Source organism: Rhinoderma darwinii, unplaced genomic scaffold (genome assembly GCF_050947455.1).
Source record: "Rhinoderma darwinii isolate aRhiDar2 unplaced genomic scaffold, aRhiDar2.hap1 Scaffold_691, whole genome shotgun sequence".
NCBI lineage: Eukaryota > Metazoa > Chordata > Amphibia > Anura > Rhinodermatidae > Rhinoderma > Rhinoderma darwinii.
This window is the reverse complement of record NW_027464251.1, coordinates 307-15,157: the sequence shown is the minus strand read 5'-3', so window position 1 is coordinate 15,157 and position 14,851 is coordinate 307. Positions and strand designations below refer to the sequence as shown.

The window sequence follows — 14,851 nt, the reverse complement described above, 5'->3', positions numbered from 1 at the left end:
CTGCACCTGAGCCAGCCACTGATTGATTGATTGATTGATTGATTGATTGATTGATTGATTGATTGATTGATTGATGCAGCACAACAGTCAAATAGTGGAGTGGAGTAGGGGAACAGCAAACAGCCAATAAAGCAGCCCGCCCGCTCGCCTGCCCGCCACAATGGACCTACCTGTGTACACTAGATGGATGTGATGGAATGTACTGTCGTCCCTACATTTCAAGAAGAAGTAAGAATTGCAGTTGCAACAAAGCCTTGCTTGCCTACAAAGAGAGCAGCAATTTGGATTTGTTACTATGTTACCTAGAAGAATAACAAACTGTGCAAGGATGGAGGTTGTAGGAGCAAGGAGAAGTTGTCTGTAAAGTTGGTGGATGCCTATTTTCCATTTTGCAGTCCCTTGTCTCCCTCTTGTGGCCTCCTGGAGGCAACTAGCTGTGCAAAAAAAAGACAGCCTGGCGGCCGGCTGTTGCAGTGTTGCCCTCTCAGGCAACACTGAGTGACTGACTGAGCCTCACCGTCTTATATAAAGTTCAGACGGAACTTTGCACGTGTCATAGTGGAGCCCTCAGGATTCCAGAGCCAGCTTTCTGACATCATAATGGGGCCTCAGAGATAAAAGCCTGGGCCCAGGCAGTGTTGGTCAGTGCTGCTCAGCAGGCAGCACTGGACTGGACTGGATTACAGCTGATACAAGGTGTGAAGGAACAAGGGGTGGCTGTGGGCATGCACTTGCTGCCGCTGCCAGTGTTTATCTGCATGGCAGCAGGGCATTTGGGCGTTGCCAGGAAGGCGTTTTTATGTAGATTCCTCCTCTTTCAGCACTGCATTGTGGTGCAAGCAAAAGAAGCAAATCCTGTCTGGCTTCCTCTCCGGCCTTTATTCACCTCCCGTGTAGCTGTGAGTGTGTGAGCCTGCAGGGCCCCATGGAATTGCCTAGAAGTAGGCTGAATCGCTGCAAGGGCTGAACAGCAGTATCGGGCAGGCTCGGGCAACGCGCGGCCCGTTCGGGTTATCGCTTCTCGGCCTTTTGGCTAAGATCAAGTGTAGTATCTGTTCTTATCAGTTTAATATCTGATACGTCCCCTATCTGGGGACCATATATTAAATGGATTTTTAGAACAGGGAGATGGAAATAGAGCTTGCTCTGTCCACTCCACGCATTGACCTGGTATTGCAGTATTTCCAGGACCGGTGCACCCTTTCCTTATGTGTTGACTAAAAGCAGATTCCAAAAGTGTTTTTTGTCTTTGCTATTGTTTCTGTCTTTCTGAAGGGATCTCCCCTTTTAATCCCATTATTTCAACACCTGTTGGACAATGCATGAGTGATAATGAGCTCATTGATTAAATGCAATTAATGAATAGATTGCCACCTCTTGTTGTGTGTCGTCTGTGTTTCTGTGTTTCCGGCATTTCACATTGGAACACCTCATTCACCTTCCTTGTCTTCTCTCCGCCCTCCCTTTTAGGTAAGTTAAAGAGCTGCACCTGAGCCAGCCACTGATTGATTGATTGATTGATTGATTGATTGATTGATTGATTGATTGATTGATTGATTGATTGATGCAGCACAACAGTCAAATAGTGGAGTGGAGTAGGGGAACAGCAAACAGCCAATAAAGCAGCCCGCCCGCTCGCCTGCCCGCCACAATGGACCTACCTGTGTACACTAGATGGATGTGATGGAATGTACTGTCGTCCCTACATTTCAAGAAGAAGTAAGAATTGCAGTTGCAACAAAGCCTTGCTTGCCTACAAAGAGAGCAGCAATTTGGATTTGTTACTATGTTACCTAGAAGAATAACAAACTGTGCAAGGATGGAGGTTGTAGGAGCAAGGAGAAGTTGTCTGTAAAGTTGGTGGATGCCTATTTTCCATTTTGCAGTCCCTTGTCTCCCTCTTGTGGCCTCCTGGAGGCAACTAGCTGTGCAAAAAAAAGACAGCCTGGCGGCCGGCTGTTGCAGTGTTGCCCTCTCAGGCAACACTGAGTGACTGACTGAGCCTCACCGTCTTATATAAAGTTCAGACGGAACTTTGCACGTGTCATAGTGGAGCCCTCAGGATTCCAGAGCCAGCTTTCTGACATCATAATGGGGCCTCAGAGATAAAAGCCTGGGCCCAGGCAGTGTTGGTCAGTGCTGCTCAGCAGGCAGCACTGGACTGGACTGGATTACAGCTGATACAAGGTGTGAAGGAACAAGGGGTGGCTGTGGGCATGCACTTGCTGCCGCTGCCAGTGTTTATCTGCATGGCAGCAGGGCATTTGGGCGTTGCCAGGAAGGCGTTTTTATGTAGATTCCTCCTCTTTCAGCACTGCATTGTGGTGCAAGCAAAAGAAGCAAATCCTGTCTGGCTTCCTCTCCGGCCTTTATTCACCTCCCGTGTAGCTGTGAGTGTGTGAGCCTGCAGGGCCCCATGGAATTGCCTAGAAGTAGGCTGAATCGCTGCAAGGGCTGAACAGCAGTATCGGGCAGGCTCGGGCAACGCGCGGCCCGTTCGGGTTATCGCTTCTCGGCCTTTTGGCTAAGATCAAGTGTAGTATCTGTTCTTATCAGTTTAATATCTGATACGTCCCCTATCTGGGGACCATATATTAAATGGATTTTTAGAACAGGGAGATGGAAATAGAGCTTGCTCTGTCCACTCCACGCATTGACCTGGTATTGCAGTATTTCCAGGACCGGTGCACCCTTTCCTTATGTGTTGACTAAAAGCAGATTCCAAAAGTGTTTTTTGTCTTTGCTATTGTTTCTGTCTTTCTGAAGGGATCTCCCCTTTTAATCCCATTATTTCAACACCTGTTGGACAATGCATGAGTGATAATGAGCTCATTGATTAAATGCAATTAATGAATAGATTGCCACCTCTTGTTGTGTGTCGTCTGTGTTTCTGTGTTTCCGGCATTTCACATTGGAACACCTCATTCACCTTCCTTGTCTTCTCTCCGCCCTCCCTTTTAGGTAAGTTAAAGAGCTGCACCTGAGCCAGCCACTGATTGATTGATTGATTGATTGATTGATTGATTGATTGATTGATTGATTGATTGATGCAGCACAACAGTCAAATAGTGGAGTGGAGTAGGGGAACAGCAAACAGCCAATAAAGCAGCCCGCCCGCTCGCCTGCCCCACAATGGACCTACCTGTGTACACTAGATGGATGTGATGGAATGTACTGTCGTCCCTACATTTCAAGAAGAAGTAAGAATTGCAGTTGCAACAAAGCCTTGCTTGCCTACAAAGAGAGCAGCAATTTGGATTTGTTACTATGTTACCTAGAAGAATAACAAACTGTGCAAGGATGGAGGTTGTAGGAGCAAGGAGAAGTTGTCTGTAAAGTTGGTGGATGCCTATTTTCCATTTTGCAGTCCCTTGTCTCCCTCTTGTGGCCTCCTGGAGGCAACTAGCTGTGCAAAAAAAAGACAGCCTGGCGGCCGGCTGTTGCAGTGTTGCCCTCTCAGGCAACACTGAGTGACTGACTGAGCCTCACCGTCTTATATAAAGTTCAGACGGAACTTTGCACGTGTCATAGTGGAGCCCTCAGGATTCCAGAGCCAGCTTTCTGACATCATAATGGGGCCTCAGAGATAAAAGCCTGGGCCCAGGCAGTGTTGGTCAGTGCTGCTCAGCAGGCAGCACTGGACTGGACTGGATTACAGCTGATACAAGGTGTGAAGGAACAAGGGGTGGCTGTGGGCATGCACTTGCTGCCGCTGCCAGTGTTTATCTGCATGGCAGCAGGGCATTTGGGCGTTGCCAGGAAGGCGTTTTTATGTAGATTCCTCCTCTTTCAGCACTGCATTGTGGTGCAAGCAAAAGAAGCAAATCCTGTCTGGCTTCCTCTCCGGCCTTTATTCACCTCCCGTGTAGCTGTGAGTGTGTGAGCCTGCAGGGCCCCATGGAATTGCCTAGAAGTAGGCTGAATCGCTGCAAGGGCTGAACAGCAGTATCGGGCAGGCTCGGGCAACGCGCGGCCCGTTCGGGTTATCGCTTCTCGGCCTTTTGGCTAAGATCAAGTGTAGTATCTGTTCTTATCAGTTTAATATCTGATACGTCCCCTATCTGGGGACCATATATTAAATGGATTTTTAGAACAGGGAGATGGAAATAGAGCTTGCTCTGTCCACTCCACGCATTGACCTGGTATTGCAGTATTTCCAGGACCGGTGCACCCTTTCCTTATGTGTTGACTAAAAGCAGATTCCAAAAGTGTTTTTTGTCTTTGCTATTGTTTCTGTCTTTCTGAAGGGATCTCCCCTTTTAATCCCATTATTTCAACACCTGTTGGACAATGCATGAGTGATAATGAGCTCATTGATTAAATGCAATTAATGAATAGATTGCCACCTCTTGTTGTGTGTCGTCTGTGTTTCTGTGTTTCCGGCATTTCACATTGGAACACCTCATTCACCTTCCTTGTCTTCTCTCCGCCCTCCCTTTTAGGTAAGTTAAAGAGCTGCACCTGAGCCAGCCACTGATTGATTGATTGATTGATTGATTGATTGATTGATTGATTGATTGATTGATTGATTGATGCAGCACAACAGTCAAATAGTGGAGTGGAGTAGGGGAACAGCAAACAGCCAATAAAGCAGCCCGCCCGCTCGCCTGCCCGCCACAATGGACCTACCTGTGTACACTAGATGGATGTGATGGAATGTACTGTCGTCCCTACATTTCAAGAAGAAGTAAGAATTGCAGTTGCAACAAAGCCTTGCTTGCCTACAAAGAGAGCAGCAATTTGGATTTGTTACTATGTTACCTAGAAGAATAACAAACTGTGCAAGGATGGAGGTTGTAGGAGCAAGGAGAAGTTGTCTGTAAAGTTGGTGGATGCCTATTTTCCATTTTGCAGTCCCTTGTCTCCCTCTTGTGGCCTCCTGGAGGCAACTAGCTGTGCAAAAAAAAGACAGCCTGGCGGCCGGCTGTTGCAGTGTTGCCCTCTCAGGCAACACTGAGTGACTGACTGAGCCTCACCGTCTTATATAAAGTTCAGACGGAACTTTGCACGTGTCATAGTGGAGCCCTCAGGATTCCAGAGCCAGCTTTCTGACATCATAATGGGGCCTCAGAGATAAAAGCCTGGGCCCAGGCAGTGTTGGTCAGTGCTGCTCAGCAGGCAGCACTGGACTGGACTGGATTACAGCTGATACAAGGTGTGAAGGAACAAGGGGTGGCTGTGGGCATGCACTTGCTGCCGCTGCCAGTGTTTATCTGCATGGCAGCAGGGCATTTGGGCGTTGCCAGGAAGGCGTTTTTATGTAGATTCCTCCTCTTTCAGCACTGCATTGTGGTGCAAGCAAAAGAAGCAAATCCTGTCTGGCTTCCTCTCCGGCCTTTATTCACCTCCCGTGTAGCTGTGAGTGTGTGAGCCTGCAGGGCCCCATGGAATTGCCTAGAAGTAGGCTGAATCGCTGCAAGGGCTGAACAGCAGTATCGGGCAGGCTCGGGCAACGCGCGGCCCGTTCGGGTTATCGCTTCTCGGCCTTTTGGCTAAGATCAAGTGTAGTATCTGTTCTTATCAGTTTAATATCTGATACGTCCCCTATCTGGGGACCATATATTAAATGGATTTTTAGAACAGGGAGATGGAAATAGAGCTTGCTCTGTCCACTCCACGCATTGACCTGGTATTGCAGTATTTCCAGGACCGGTGCACCCTTTCCTTATGTGTTGACTAAAAGCAGATTCCAAAAGTGTTTTTTGTCTTTGCTATTGTTTCTGTCTTTCTGAAGGGATCTCCCCTTTTAATCCCATTATTTCAACACCTGTTGGACAATGCATGAGTGATAATGAGCTCATTGATTAAATGCAATTAATGAATAGATTGCCACCTCTTGTTGTGTGTCGTCTGTGTTTCTGTGTTTCCGGCATTTCACATTGGAACACCTCATTCACCTTCCTTGTCTTCTCTCCGCCCTCCCTTTTAGGTAAGTTAAAGAGCTGCACCTGAGCCAGCCACTGATTGATTGATTGATTGATTGATTGATTGATTGATTGATTGATTGATTGATTGATGCAGCACAACAGTCAAATAGTGGAGTGGAGTAGGGGAACAGCAAACAGCCAATAAAGCAGCCCGCCCGCTCGCCTGCCCGCCACAATGGACCTACCTGTGTACACTAGATGGATGTGATGGAATGTACTGTCGTCCCTACATTTCAAGAAGAAGTAAGAATTGCAGTTGCAACAAAGCCTTGCTTGCCTACAAAGAGAGCAGCAATTTGGATTTGTTACTATGTTACCTAGAAGAATAACAAACTGTGCAAGGATGGAGGTTGTAGGAGCAAGGAGAAGTTGTCTGTAAAGTTGGTGGATGCCTATTTTCCATTTTGCAGTCCCTTGTCTCCCTCTTGTGGCCTCCTGGAGGCAACTAGCTGTGCAAAAAAAAGACAGCCTGGCGGCCGGCTGTTGCAGTGTTGCCCTCTCAGGCAACACTGAGTGACTGACTGAGCCTCACCGTCTTATATAAAGTTCAGACGGAACTTTGCACGTGTCATAGTGGAGCCCTCAGGATTCCAGAGCCAGCTTTCTGACATCATAATGGGGCCTCAGAGATAAAAGCCTGGGCCCAGGCAGTGTTGGTCAGTGCTGCTCAGCAGGCAGCACTGGACTGGACTGGATTACAGCTGATACAAGGTGTGAAGGAACAAGGGGTGGCTGTGGGCATGCACTTGCTGCCGCTGCCAGTGTTTATCTGCATGGCAGCAGGGCATTTGGGCGTTGCCAGGAAGGCGTTTTTATGTAGATTCCTCCTCTTTCAGCACTGCATTGTGGTGCAAGCAAAAGAAGCAAATCCTGTCTGGCTTCCTCTCCGGCCTTTATTCACCTCCCGTGTAGCTGTGAGTGTGTGAGCCTGCAGGGCCCCATGGAATTGCCTAGAAGTAGGCTGAATCGCTGCAAGGGCTGAACAGCAGTATCGGGCAGGCTCGGGCAACGCGCGGCCCGTTCGGGTTATCGCTTCTCGGCCTTTTGGCTAAGATCAAGTGTAGTATCTGTTCTTATCAGTTTAATATCTGATACGTCCCCTATCTGGGGACCATATATTAAATGGATTTTTAGAACAGGGAGATGGAAATAGAGCTTGCTCTGTCCACTCCACGCATTGACCTGGTATTGCAGTATTTCCAGGACCGGTGCACCCTTTCCTTATGTGTTGACTAAAAGCAGATTCCAAAAGTGTTTTTTGTCTTTGCTATTGTTTCTGTCTTTCTGAAGGGATCTCCCCTTTTAATCCCATTATTTCAACACCTGTTGGACAATGCATGAGTGATAATGAGCTCATTGATTAAATGCAATTAATGAATAGATTGCCACCTCTTGTTGTGTGTCGTCTGTGTTTCTGTGTTTCCGGCATTTCACATTGGAACACCTCATTCACCTTCCTTGTCTTCTCTCCGCCCTCCCTTTTAGGTAAGTTAAAGAGCTGCACCTGAGCCAGCCACTGATTGATTGATTGATTGATTGATTGATTGATTGATTGATTGATTGATTGATTGATGCAGCACAACAGTCAAATAGTGGAGTGGAGTAGGGGAACAGCAAACAGCCAATAAAGCAGCCCGCCCGCTCGCCTGCCCGCCACAATGGACCTACCTGTGTACACTAGATGGATGTGATGGAATGTACTGTCGTCCCTACATTTCAAGAAGAAGTAAGAATTGCAGTTGCAACAAAGCCTTGCTTGCCTACAAAGAGAGCAGCAATTTGGATTTGTTACTATGTTACCTAGAAGAATAACAAACTGTGCAAGGATGGAGGTTGTAGGAGCAAGGAGAAGTTGTCTGTAAAGTTGGTGGATGCCTATTTTCCATTTTGCAGTCCCTTGTCTCCCTCTTGTGGCCTCCTGGAGGCAACTAGCTGTGCAAAAAAAAGACAGCCTGGCGGCCGGCTGTTGCAGTGTTGCCCTCTCAGGCAACACTGAGTGACTGACTGAGCCTCACCGTCTTATATAAAGTTCAGACGGAACTTTGCACGTGTCATAGTGGAGCCCTCAGGATTCCAGAGCCAGCTTTCTGACATCATAATGGGGCCTCAGAGATAAAAGCCTGGGCCCAGGCAGTGTTGGTCAGTGCTGCTCAGCAGGCAGCACTGGACTGGACTGGATTACAGCTGATACAAGGTGTGAAGGAACAAGGGGTGGCTGTGGGCATGCACTTGCTGCCGCTGCCAGTGTTTATCTGCATGGCAGCAGGGCATTTGGGCGTTGCCAGGAAGGCGTTTTTATGTAGATTCCTCCTCTTTCAGCACTGCATTGTGGTGCAAGCAAAAGAAGCAAATCCTGTCTGGCTTCCTCTCCGGCCTTTATTCACCTCCCGTGTAGCTGTGAGTGTGTGAGCCTGCAGGGCCCCATGGAATTGCCTAGAAGTAGGCTGAATCGCTGCAAGGGCTGAACAGCAGTATCGGGCAGGCTCGGGCAACGCGCGGCCCGTTCGGGTTATCGCTTCTCGGCCTTTTGGCTAAGATCAAGTGTAGTATCTGTTCTTATCAGTTTAATATCTGATACGTCCCCTATCTGGGGACCATATATTAAATGGATTTTTAGAACAGGGAGATGGAAATAGAGCTTGCTCTGTCCACTCCACGCATTGACCTGGTATTGCAGTATTTCCAGGACCGGTGCACCCTTTCCTTATGTGTTGACTAAAAGCAGATTCCAAAAGTGTTTTTTGTCTTTGCTATTGTTTCTGTCTTTCTGAAGGGATCTCCCCTTTTAATCCCATTATTTCAACACCTGTTGGACAATGCATGAGTGATAATGAGCTCATTGATTAAATGCAATTAATGAATAGATTGCCACCTCTTGTTGTGTGTCGTCTGTGTTTCTGTGTTTCCGGCATTTCACATTGGAACACCTCATTCACCTTCCTTGTCTTCTCTCCGCCCTCCCTTTTAGGTAAGTTAAAGAGCTGCACCTGAGCCAGCCACTGATTGATTGATTGATTGATTGATTGATTGATTGATTGATTGATTGATTGATTGATGCAGCACAACAGTCAAATAGTGGAGTGGAGTAGGGGAACAGCAAACAGCCAATAAAGCAGCCCGCCCGCTCGCCTGCCCGCCACAATGGACCTACCTGTGTACACTAGATGGATGTGATGGAATGTACTGTCGTCCCTACATTTCAAGAAGAAGTAAGAATTGCAGTTGCAACAAAGCCTTGCTTGCCTACAAAGAGAGCAGCAATTTGGATTTGTTACTATGTTACCTAGAAGAATAACAAACTGTGCAAGGATGGAGGTTGTAGGAGCAAGGAGAAGTTGTCTGTAAAGTTGGTGGATGCCTATTTTCCATTTTGCAGTCCCTTGTCTCCCTCTTGTGGCCTCCTGGAGGCAACTAGCTGTGCAAAAAAAAGACAGCCTGGCGGCCGGCTGTTGCAGTGTTGCCCTCTCAGGCAACACTGAGTGACTGACTGAGCCTCACCGTCTTATATAAAGTTCAGACGGAACTTTGCACGTGTCATAGTGGAGCCCTCAGGATTCCAGAGCCAGCTTTCTGACATCATAATGGGGCCTCAGAGATAAAAGCCTGGGCCCAGGCAGTGTTGGTCAGTGCTGCTCAGCAGGCAGCACTGGACTGGACTGGATTACAGCTGATACAAGGTGTGAAGGAACAAGGGGTGGCTGTGGGCATGCACTTGCTGCCGCTGCCAGTGTTTATCTGCATGGCAGCAGGGCATTTGGGCGTTGCCAGGAAGGCGTTTTTATGTAGATTCCTCCTCTTTCAGCACTGCATTGTGGTGCAAGCAAAAGAAGCAAATCCTGTCTGGCTTCCTCTCCGGCCTTTATTCACCTCCCGTGTAGCTGTGAGTGTGTGAGCCTGCAGGGCCCCATGGAATTGCCTAGAAGTAGGCTGAATCGCTGCAAGGGCTGAACAGCAGTATCGGGCAGGCTCGGGCAACGCGCGGCCCGTTCGGGTTATCGCTTCTCGGCCTTTTGGCTAAGATCAAGTGTAGTATCTGTTCTTATCAGTTTAATATCTGATACGTCCCCTATCTGGGGACCATATATTAAATGGATTTTTAGAACAGGGAGATGGAAATAGAGCTTGCTCTGTCCACTCCACGCATTGACCTGGTATTGCAGTATTTCCAGGACCGGTGCACCCTTTCCTTATGTGTTGACTAAAAGCAGATTCCAAAAGTGTTTTTTGTCTTTGCTATTGTTTCTGTCTTTCTGAAGGGATCTCCCCTTTTAATCCCATTATTTCAACACCTGTTGGACAATGCATGAGTGATAATGAGCTCATTGATTAAATGCAATTAATGAATAGATTGCCACCTCTTGTTGTGTGTCGTCTGTGTTTCTGTGTTTCCGGCATTTCACATTGGAACACCTCATTCACCTTCCTTGTCTTCTCTCCGCCCTCCCTTTTAGGTAAGTTAAAGAGCTGCACCTGAGCCAGCCACTGATTGATTGATTGATTGATTGATTGATTGATTGATTGATTGATTGATTGATGCAGCACAACAGTCAAATAGTGGAGTGGAGTAGGGGAACAGCAAACAGCCAATAAAGCAGCCCGCCCGCTCGCCTGCCCGCCACAATGGACCTACCTGTGTACACTAGATGGATGTGATGGAATGTACTGTCGTCCCTACATTTCAAGAAGAAGTAAGAATTGCAGTTGCAACAAAGCCTTGCTTGCCTACAAAGAGAGCAGCAATTTGGATTTGTTACTATGTTACCTAGAAGAATAACAAACTGTGCAAGGATGGAGGTTGTAGGAGCAAGGAGAAGTTGTCTGTAAAGTTGGTGGATGCCTATTTTCCATTTTGCAGTCCCTTGTCTCCCTCTTGTGGCCTCCTGGAGGCAACTAGCTGTGCAAAAAAAAGACAGCCTGGCGGCCGGCTGTTGCAGTGTTGCCCTCTCAGGCAACACTGAGTGACTGACTGAGCCTCACCGTCTTATATAAAGTTCAGACGGAACTTTGCACGTGTCATAGTGGAGCCCTCAGGATTCCAGAGCCAGCTTTCTGACATCATAATGGGGCCTCAGAGATAAAAGCCTGGGCCCAGGCAGTGTTGGTCAGTGCTGCTCAGCAGGCAGCACTGGACTGGACTGGATTACAGCTGATACAAGGTGTGAAGGAACAAGGGGTGGCTGTGGGCATGCACTTGCTGCCGCTGCCAGTGTTTATCTGCATGGCAGCAGGGCATTTGGGCGTTGCCAGGAAGGCGTTTTTATGTAGATTCCTCCTCTTTCAGCACTGCATTGTGGTGCAAGCAAAAGAAGCAAATCCTGTCTGGCTTCCTCTCCGGCCTTTATTCACCTCCCGTGTAGCTGTGAGTGTGTGAGCCTGCAGGGCCCCATGGAATTGCCTAGAAGTAGGCTGAATCGCTGCAAGGGCTGAACAGCAGTATCGGGCAGGCTCGGGCAACGCGCGGCCCGTTCGGGTTATCGCTTCTCGGCCTTTTGGCTAAGATCAAGTGTAGTATCTGTTCTTATCAGTTTAATATCTGATACGTCCCCTATCTGGGGACCATATATTAAATGGATTTTTAGAACAGGGAGATGGAAATAGAGCTTGCTCTGTCCACTCCACGCATTGACCTGGTATTGCAGTATTTCCAGGACCGGTGCACCCTTTCCTTATGTGTTGACTAAAAGCAGATTCCAAAAGTGTTTTTTGTCTTTGCTATTGTTTCTGTCTTTCTGAAGGGATCTCCCCTTTTAATCCCATTATTTCAACACCTGTTGGACAATGCATGAGTGATAATGAGCTCATTGATTAAATGCAATTAATGAATAGATTGCCACCTCTTGTTGTGTGTCGTCTGTGTTTCTGTGTTTCCGGCATTTCACATTGGAACACCTCATTCACCTTCCTTGTCTTCTCTCCGCCCTCCCTTTTAGGTAAGTTAAAGAGCTGCACCTGAGCCAGCCACTGATTGATTGATTGATTGATTGATTGATTGATTGATTGATTGATTGATTGATTGATGCAGCACAACAGTCAAATAGTGGAGTGGAGTAGGGGAACAGCAAACAGCCAATAAAGCAGCCCGCCCGCTCGCCTGCCCGCCACAATGGACCTACCTGTGTACACTAGATGGATGTGATGGAATGTACTGTCGTCCCTACATTTCAAGAAGAAGTAAGAATTGCAGTTGCAACAAAGCCTTGCTTGCCTACAAAGAGAGCAGCAATTTGGATTTGTTACTATGTTACCTAGAAGAATAACAAACTGTGCAAGGATGGAGGTTGTAGGAGCAAGGAGAAGTTGTCTGTAAAGTTGGTGGATGCCTATTTTCCATTTTGCAGTCCCTTGTCTCCCTCTTGTGGCCTCCTGGAGGCAACTAGCTGTGCAAAAAAAAGACAGCCTGGCGGCCGGCTGTTGCAGTGTTGCCCTCTCAGGCAACACTGAGTGACTGACTGAGCCTCACCGTCTTATATAAAGTTCAGACGGAACTTTGCACGTGTCATAGTGGAGCCCTCAGGATTCCAGAGCCAGCTTTCTGACATCATAATGGGGCCTCAGAGATAAAAGCCTGGGCCCAGGCAGTGTTGGTCAGTGCTGCTCAGCAGGCAGCACTGGACTGGACTGGATTACAGCTGATACAAGGTGTGAAGGAACAAGGGGTGGCTGTGGGCATGCACTTGCTGCCGCTGCCAGTGTTTATCTGCATGGCAGCAGGGCATTTGGGCGTTGCCAGGAAGGCGTTTTTATGTAGATTCCTCCTCTTTCAGCACTGCATTGTGGTGCAAGCAAAAGAAGCAAATCCTGTCTGGCTTCCTCTCCGGCCTTTATTCACCTCCCGTGTAGCTGTGAGTGTGTGAGCCTGCAGGGCCCCATGGAATTGCCTAGAAGTAGGCTGAATCGCTGCAAGGGCTGAACAGCAGTATCGGGCAGGCTCGGGCAACGCGCGGCCCGTTCGGGTTATCGCTTCTCGGCCTTTTGGCTAAGATCAAGTGTAGTATCTGTTCTTATCAGTTTAATATCTGATACGTCCCCTATCTGGGGACCATATATTAAATGGATTTTTAGAACAGGGAGATGGAAATAGAGCTTGCTCTGTCCACTCCACGCATTGACCTGGTATTGCAGTATTTCCAGGACCGGTGCACCCTTTCCTTATGTGTTGACTAAAAGCAGATTCCAAAAGTGTTTTTTGTCTTTGCTATTGTTTCTGTCTTTCTGAAGGGATCTCCCCTTTTAATCCCATTATTTCAACACCTGTTGGACAATGCATGAGTGATAATGAGCTCATTGATTAAATGCAATTAATGAATAGATTGCCACCTCTTGTTGTGTGTCGTCTGTGTTTCTGTGTTTCCGGCATTTCACATTGGAACACCTCATTCACCTTCCTTGTCTTCTCTCCGCCCTCCCTTTTAGGTAAGTTAAAGAGCTGCACCTGAGCCAGCCACTGATTGATTGATTGATTGATTGATTGATTGATTGATTGATTGATTGATTGATTGATGCAGCACAACAGTCAAATAGTGGAGTGGAGTAGGGGAACAGCAAACAGCCAATAAAGCAGCCCGCCCGCTCGCCTGCCCGCCACAATGGACCTACCTGTGTACACTAGATGGATGTGATGGAATGTACTGTCGTCCCTACATTTCAAGAAGAAGTAAGAATTGCAGTTGCAACAAAGCCTTGCTTGCCTACAAAGAGAGCAGCAATTTGGATTTGTTACTATGTTACCTAGAAGAATAACAAACTGTGCAAGGATGGAGGTTGTAGGAGCAAGGAGAAGTTGTCTGTAAAGTTGGTGGATGCCTATTTTCCATTTTGCAGTCCCTTGTCTCCCTCTTGTGGCCTCCTGGAGGCAACTAGCTGTGCAAAAAAAAGACAGCCTGGCGGCCGGCTGTTGCAGTGTTGCCCTCTCAGGCAACACTGAGTGACTGACTGAGCCTCACCGTCTTATATAAAGTTCAGACGGAACTTTGCACGTGTCATAGTGGAGCCCTCAGGATTCCAGAGCCAGCTTTCTGACATCATAATGGGGCCTCAGAGATAAAAGCCTGGGCCCAGGCAGTGTTGGTCAGTGCTGCTCAGCAGGCAGCACTGGACTGGACTGGATTACAGCTGATACAAGGTGTGAAGGAACAAGGGGTGGCTGTGGGCATGCACTTGCTGCCGCTGCCAGTGTTTATCTGCATGGCAGCAGGGCATTTGGGCGTTGCCAGGAAGGCGTTTTTATGTAGATTCCTCCTCTTTCAGCACTGCATTGTGGTGCAAGCAAAAGAAGCAAATCCTGTCTGGCTTCCTCTCCGGCCTTTATTCACCTCCCGTGTAGCTGTGAGTGTGTGAGCCTGCAGGGCCCCATGGAATTGCCTAGAAGTAGGCTGAATCGCTGCAAGGGCTGAACAGCAGTATCGGGCAGGCTCGGGCAACGCGCGGCCCGTTCGGGTTATCGCTTCTCGGCCTTTTGGCTAAGATCAAGTGTAGTATCTGTTCTTATCAGTTTAATATCTGATACGTCCCCTATCTGGGGACCATATATTAAATGGATTTTTAGAACAGGGAGATGGAAATAGAGCTTGCTCTGTCCACTCCACGCATTGACCTGGTATTGCAGTATTTCCAGGACCGGTGCACCCTTTCCTTATGTGTTGACTAAAAGCAGATTCCAAAAGTGTTTTTTGTCTTTGCTATTGTTTCTGTCTTTCTGAAGGGATCTCCCCTTTTAATCCCATTATTTCAACACCTGTTGGACAATGCATGAGTGATAATGAGCTCATTGATTAAATGCAATTAATGAATAGATTGCCACCTCTTGTTGTGTGTCGTCTGTGTTTCTGTGTTTCCGGCATTTCACATTGGAACACCTCATTCACCTTCCTTGTCTTCTCTCCGCCCTCCCTTTTAGGTAAGTTAAAGAGCTGCACCTGAGCCAG

General features: G+C 47.7%; 10 non-coding genes across 10 annotated transcripts; all 10 read left to right on the top strand.

Moving 5' to 3' along the window:
- Positions 1–1,013: 1,013 nt before the first annotated feature.
- On the top strand, positions 1,014–1,204 carry LOC142728862 (U2 spliceosomal RNA). The gene has a single exon (XR_012877818.1). It is a non-coding gene; the product is annotated as a U2 spliceosomal RNA (small nuclear RNA).
- A 1,300-nt stretch (positions 1,205–2,504) lies between these two features.
- Positions 2,505–2,695, top strand: LOC142728861 (U2 spliceosomal RNA). Its single transcript, XR_012877817.1, has one exon. It is a non-coding gene; the product is annotated as a U2 spliceosomal RNA (small nuclear RNA).
- Positions 2,696–3,985: 1,290 nt separating this feature from the next.
- On the top strand, positions 3,986–4,176 carry LOC142728860 (U2 spliceosomal RNA). The gene has a single exon (XR_012877816.1). It is a non-coding gene; the product is annotated as a U2 spliceosomal RNA (small nuclear RNA).
- A 1,296-nt stretch (positions 4,177–5,472) lies between these two features.
- Positions 5,473–5,663, top strand: LOC142728856 (U2 spliceosomal RNA). Its single transcript, XR_012877814.1, has one exon. It is a non-coding gene; the product is annotated as a U2 spliceosomal RNA (small nuclear RNA).
- A 1,292-nt stretch (positions 5,664–6,955) lies between these two features.
- Positions 6,956–7,146, top strand: LOC142728844 (U2 spliceosomal RNA). The gene has a single exon (XR_012877803.1). It is a non-coding gene; the product is annotated as a U2 spliceosomal RNA (small nuclear RNA).
- Positions 7,147–8,438: 1,292 nt separating this feature from the next.
- Positions 8,439–8,629, top strand: LOC142728832 (U2 spliceosomal RNA). Its single transcript, XR_012877792.1, has one exon. It is a non-coding gene; the product is annotated as a U2 spliceosomal RNA (small nuclear RNA).
- A 1,292-nt stretch (positions 8,630–9,921) lies between these two features.
- On the top strand, positions 9,922–10,112 carry LOC142728820 (U2 spliceosomal RNA). Its single transcript, XR_012877781.1, has one exon. It is a non-coding gene; the product is annotated as a U2 spliceosomal RNA (small nuclear RNA).
- Positions 10,113–11,400: 1,288 nt separating this feature from the next.
- Positions 11,401–11,591, top strand: LOC142728808 (U2 spliceosomal RNA). Its single transcript, XR_012877770.1, has one exon. It is a non-coding gene; the product is annotated as a U2 spliceosomal RNA (small nuclear RNA).
- A 1,292-nt stretch (positions 11,592–12,883) lies between these two features.
- Positions 12,884–13,074, top strand: LOC142728796 (U2 spliceosomal RNA). The gene has a single exon (XR_012877759.1). It is a non-coding gene; the product is annotated as a U2 spliceosomal RNA (small nuclear RNA).
- Positions 13,075–14,366: 1,292 nt separating this feature from the next.
- Positions 14,367–14,557, top strand: LOC142728900 (U2 spliceosomal RNA). The gene has a single exon (XR_012877853.1). It is a non-coding gene; the product is annotated as a U2 spliceosomal RNA (small nuclear RNA).
- The last annotated feature ends 294 nt before the right edge of the window (positions 14,558–14,851 follow it).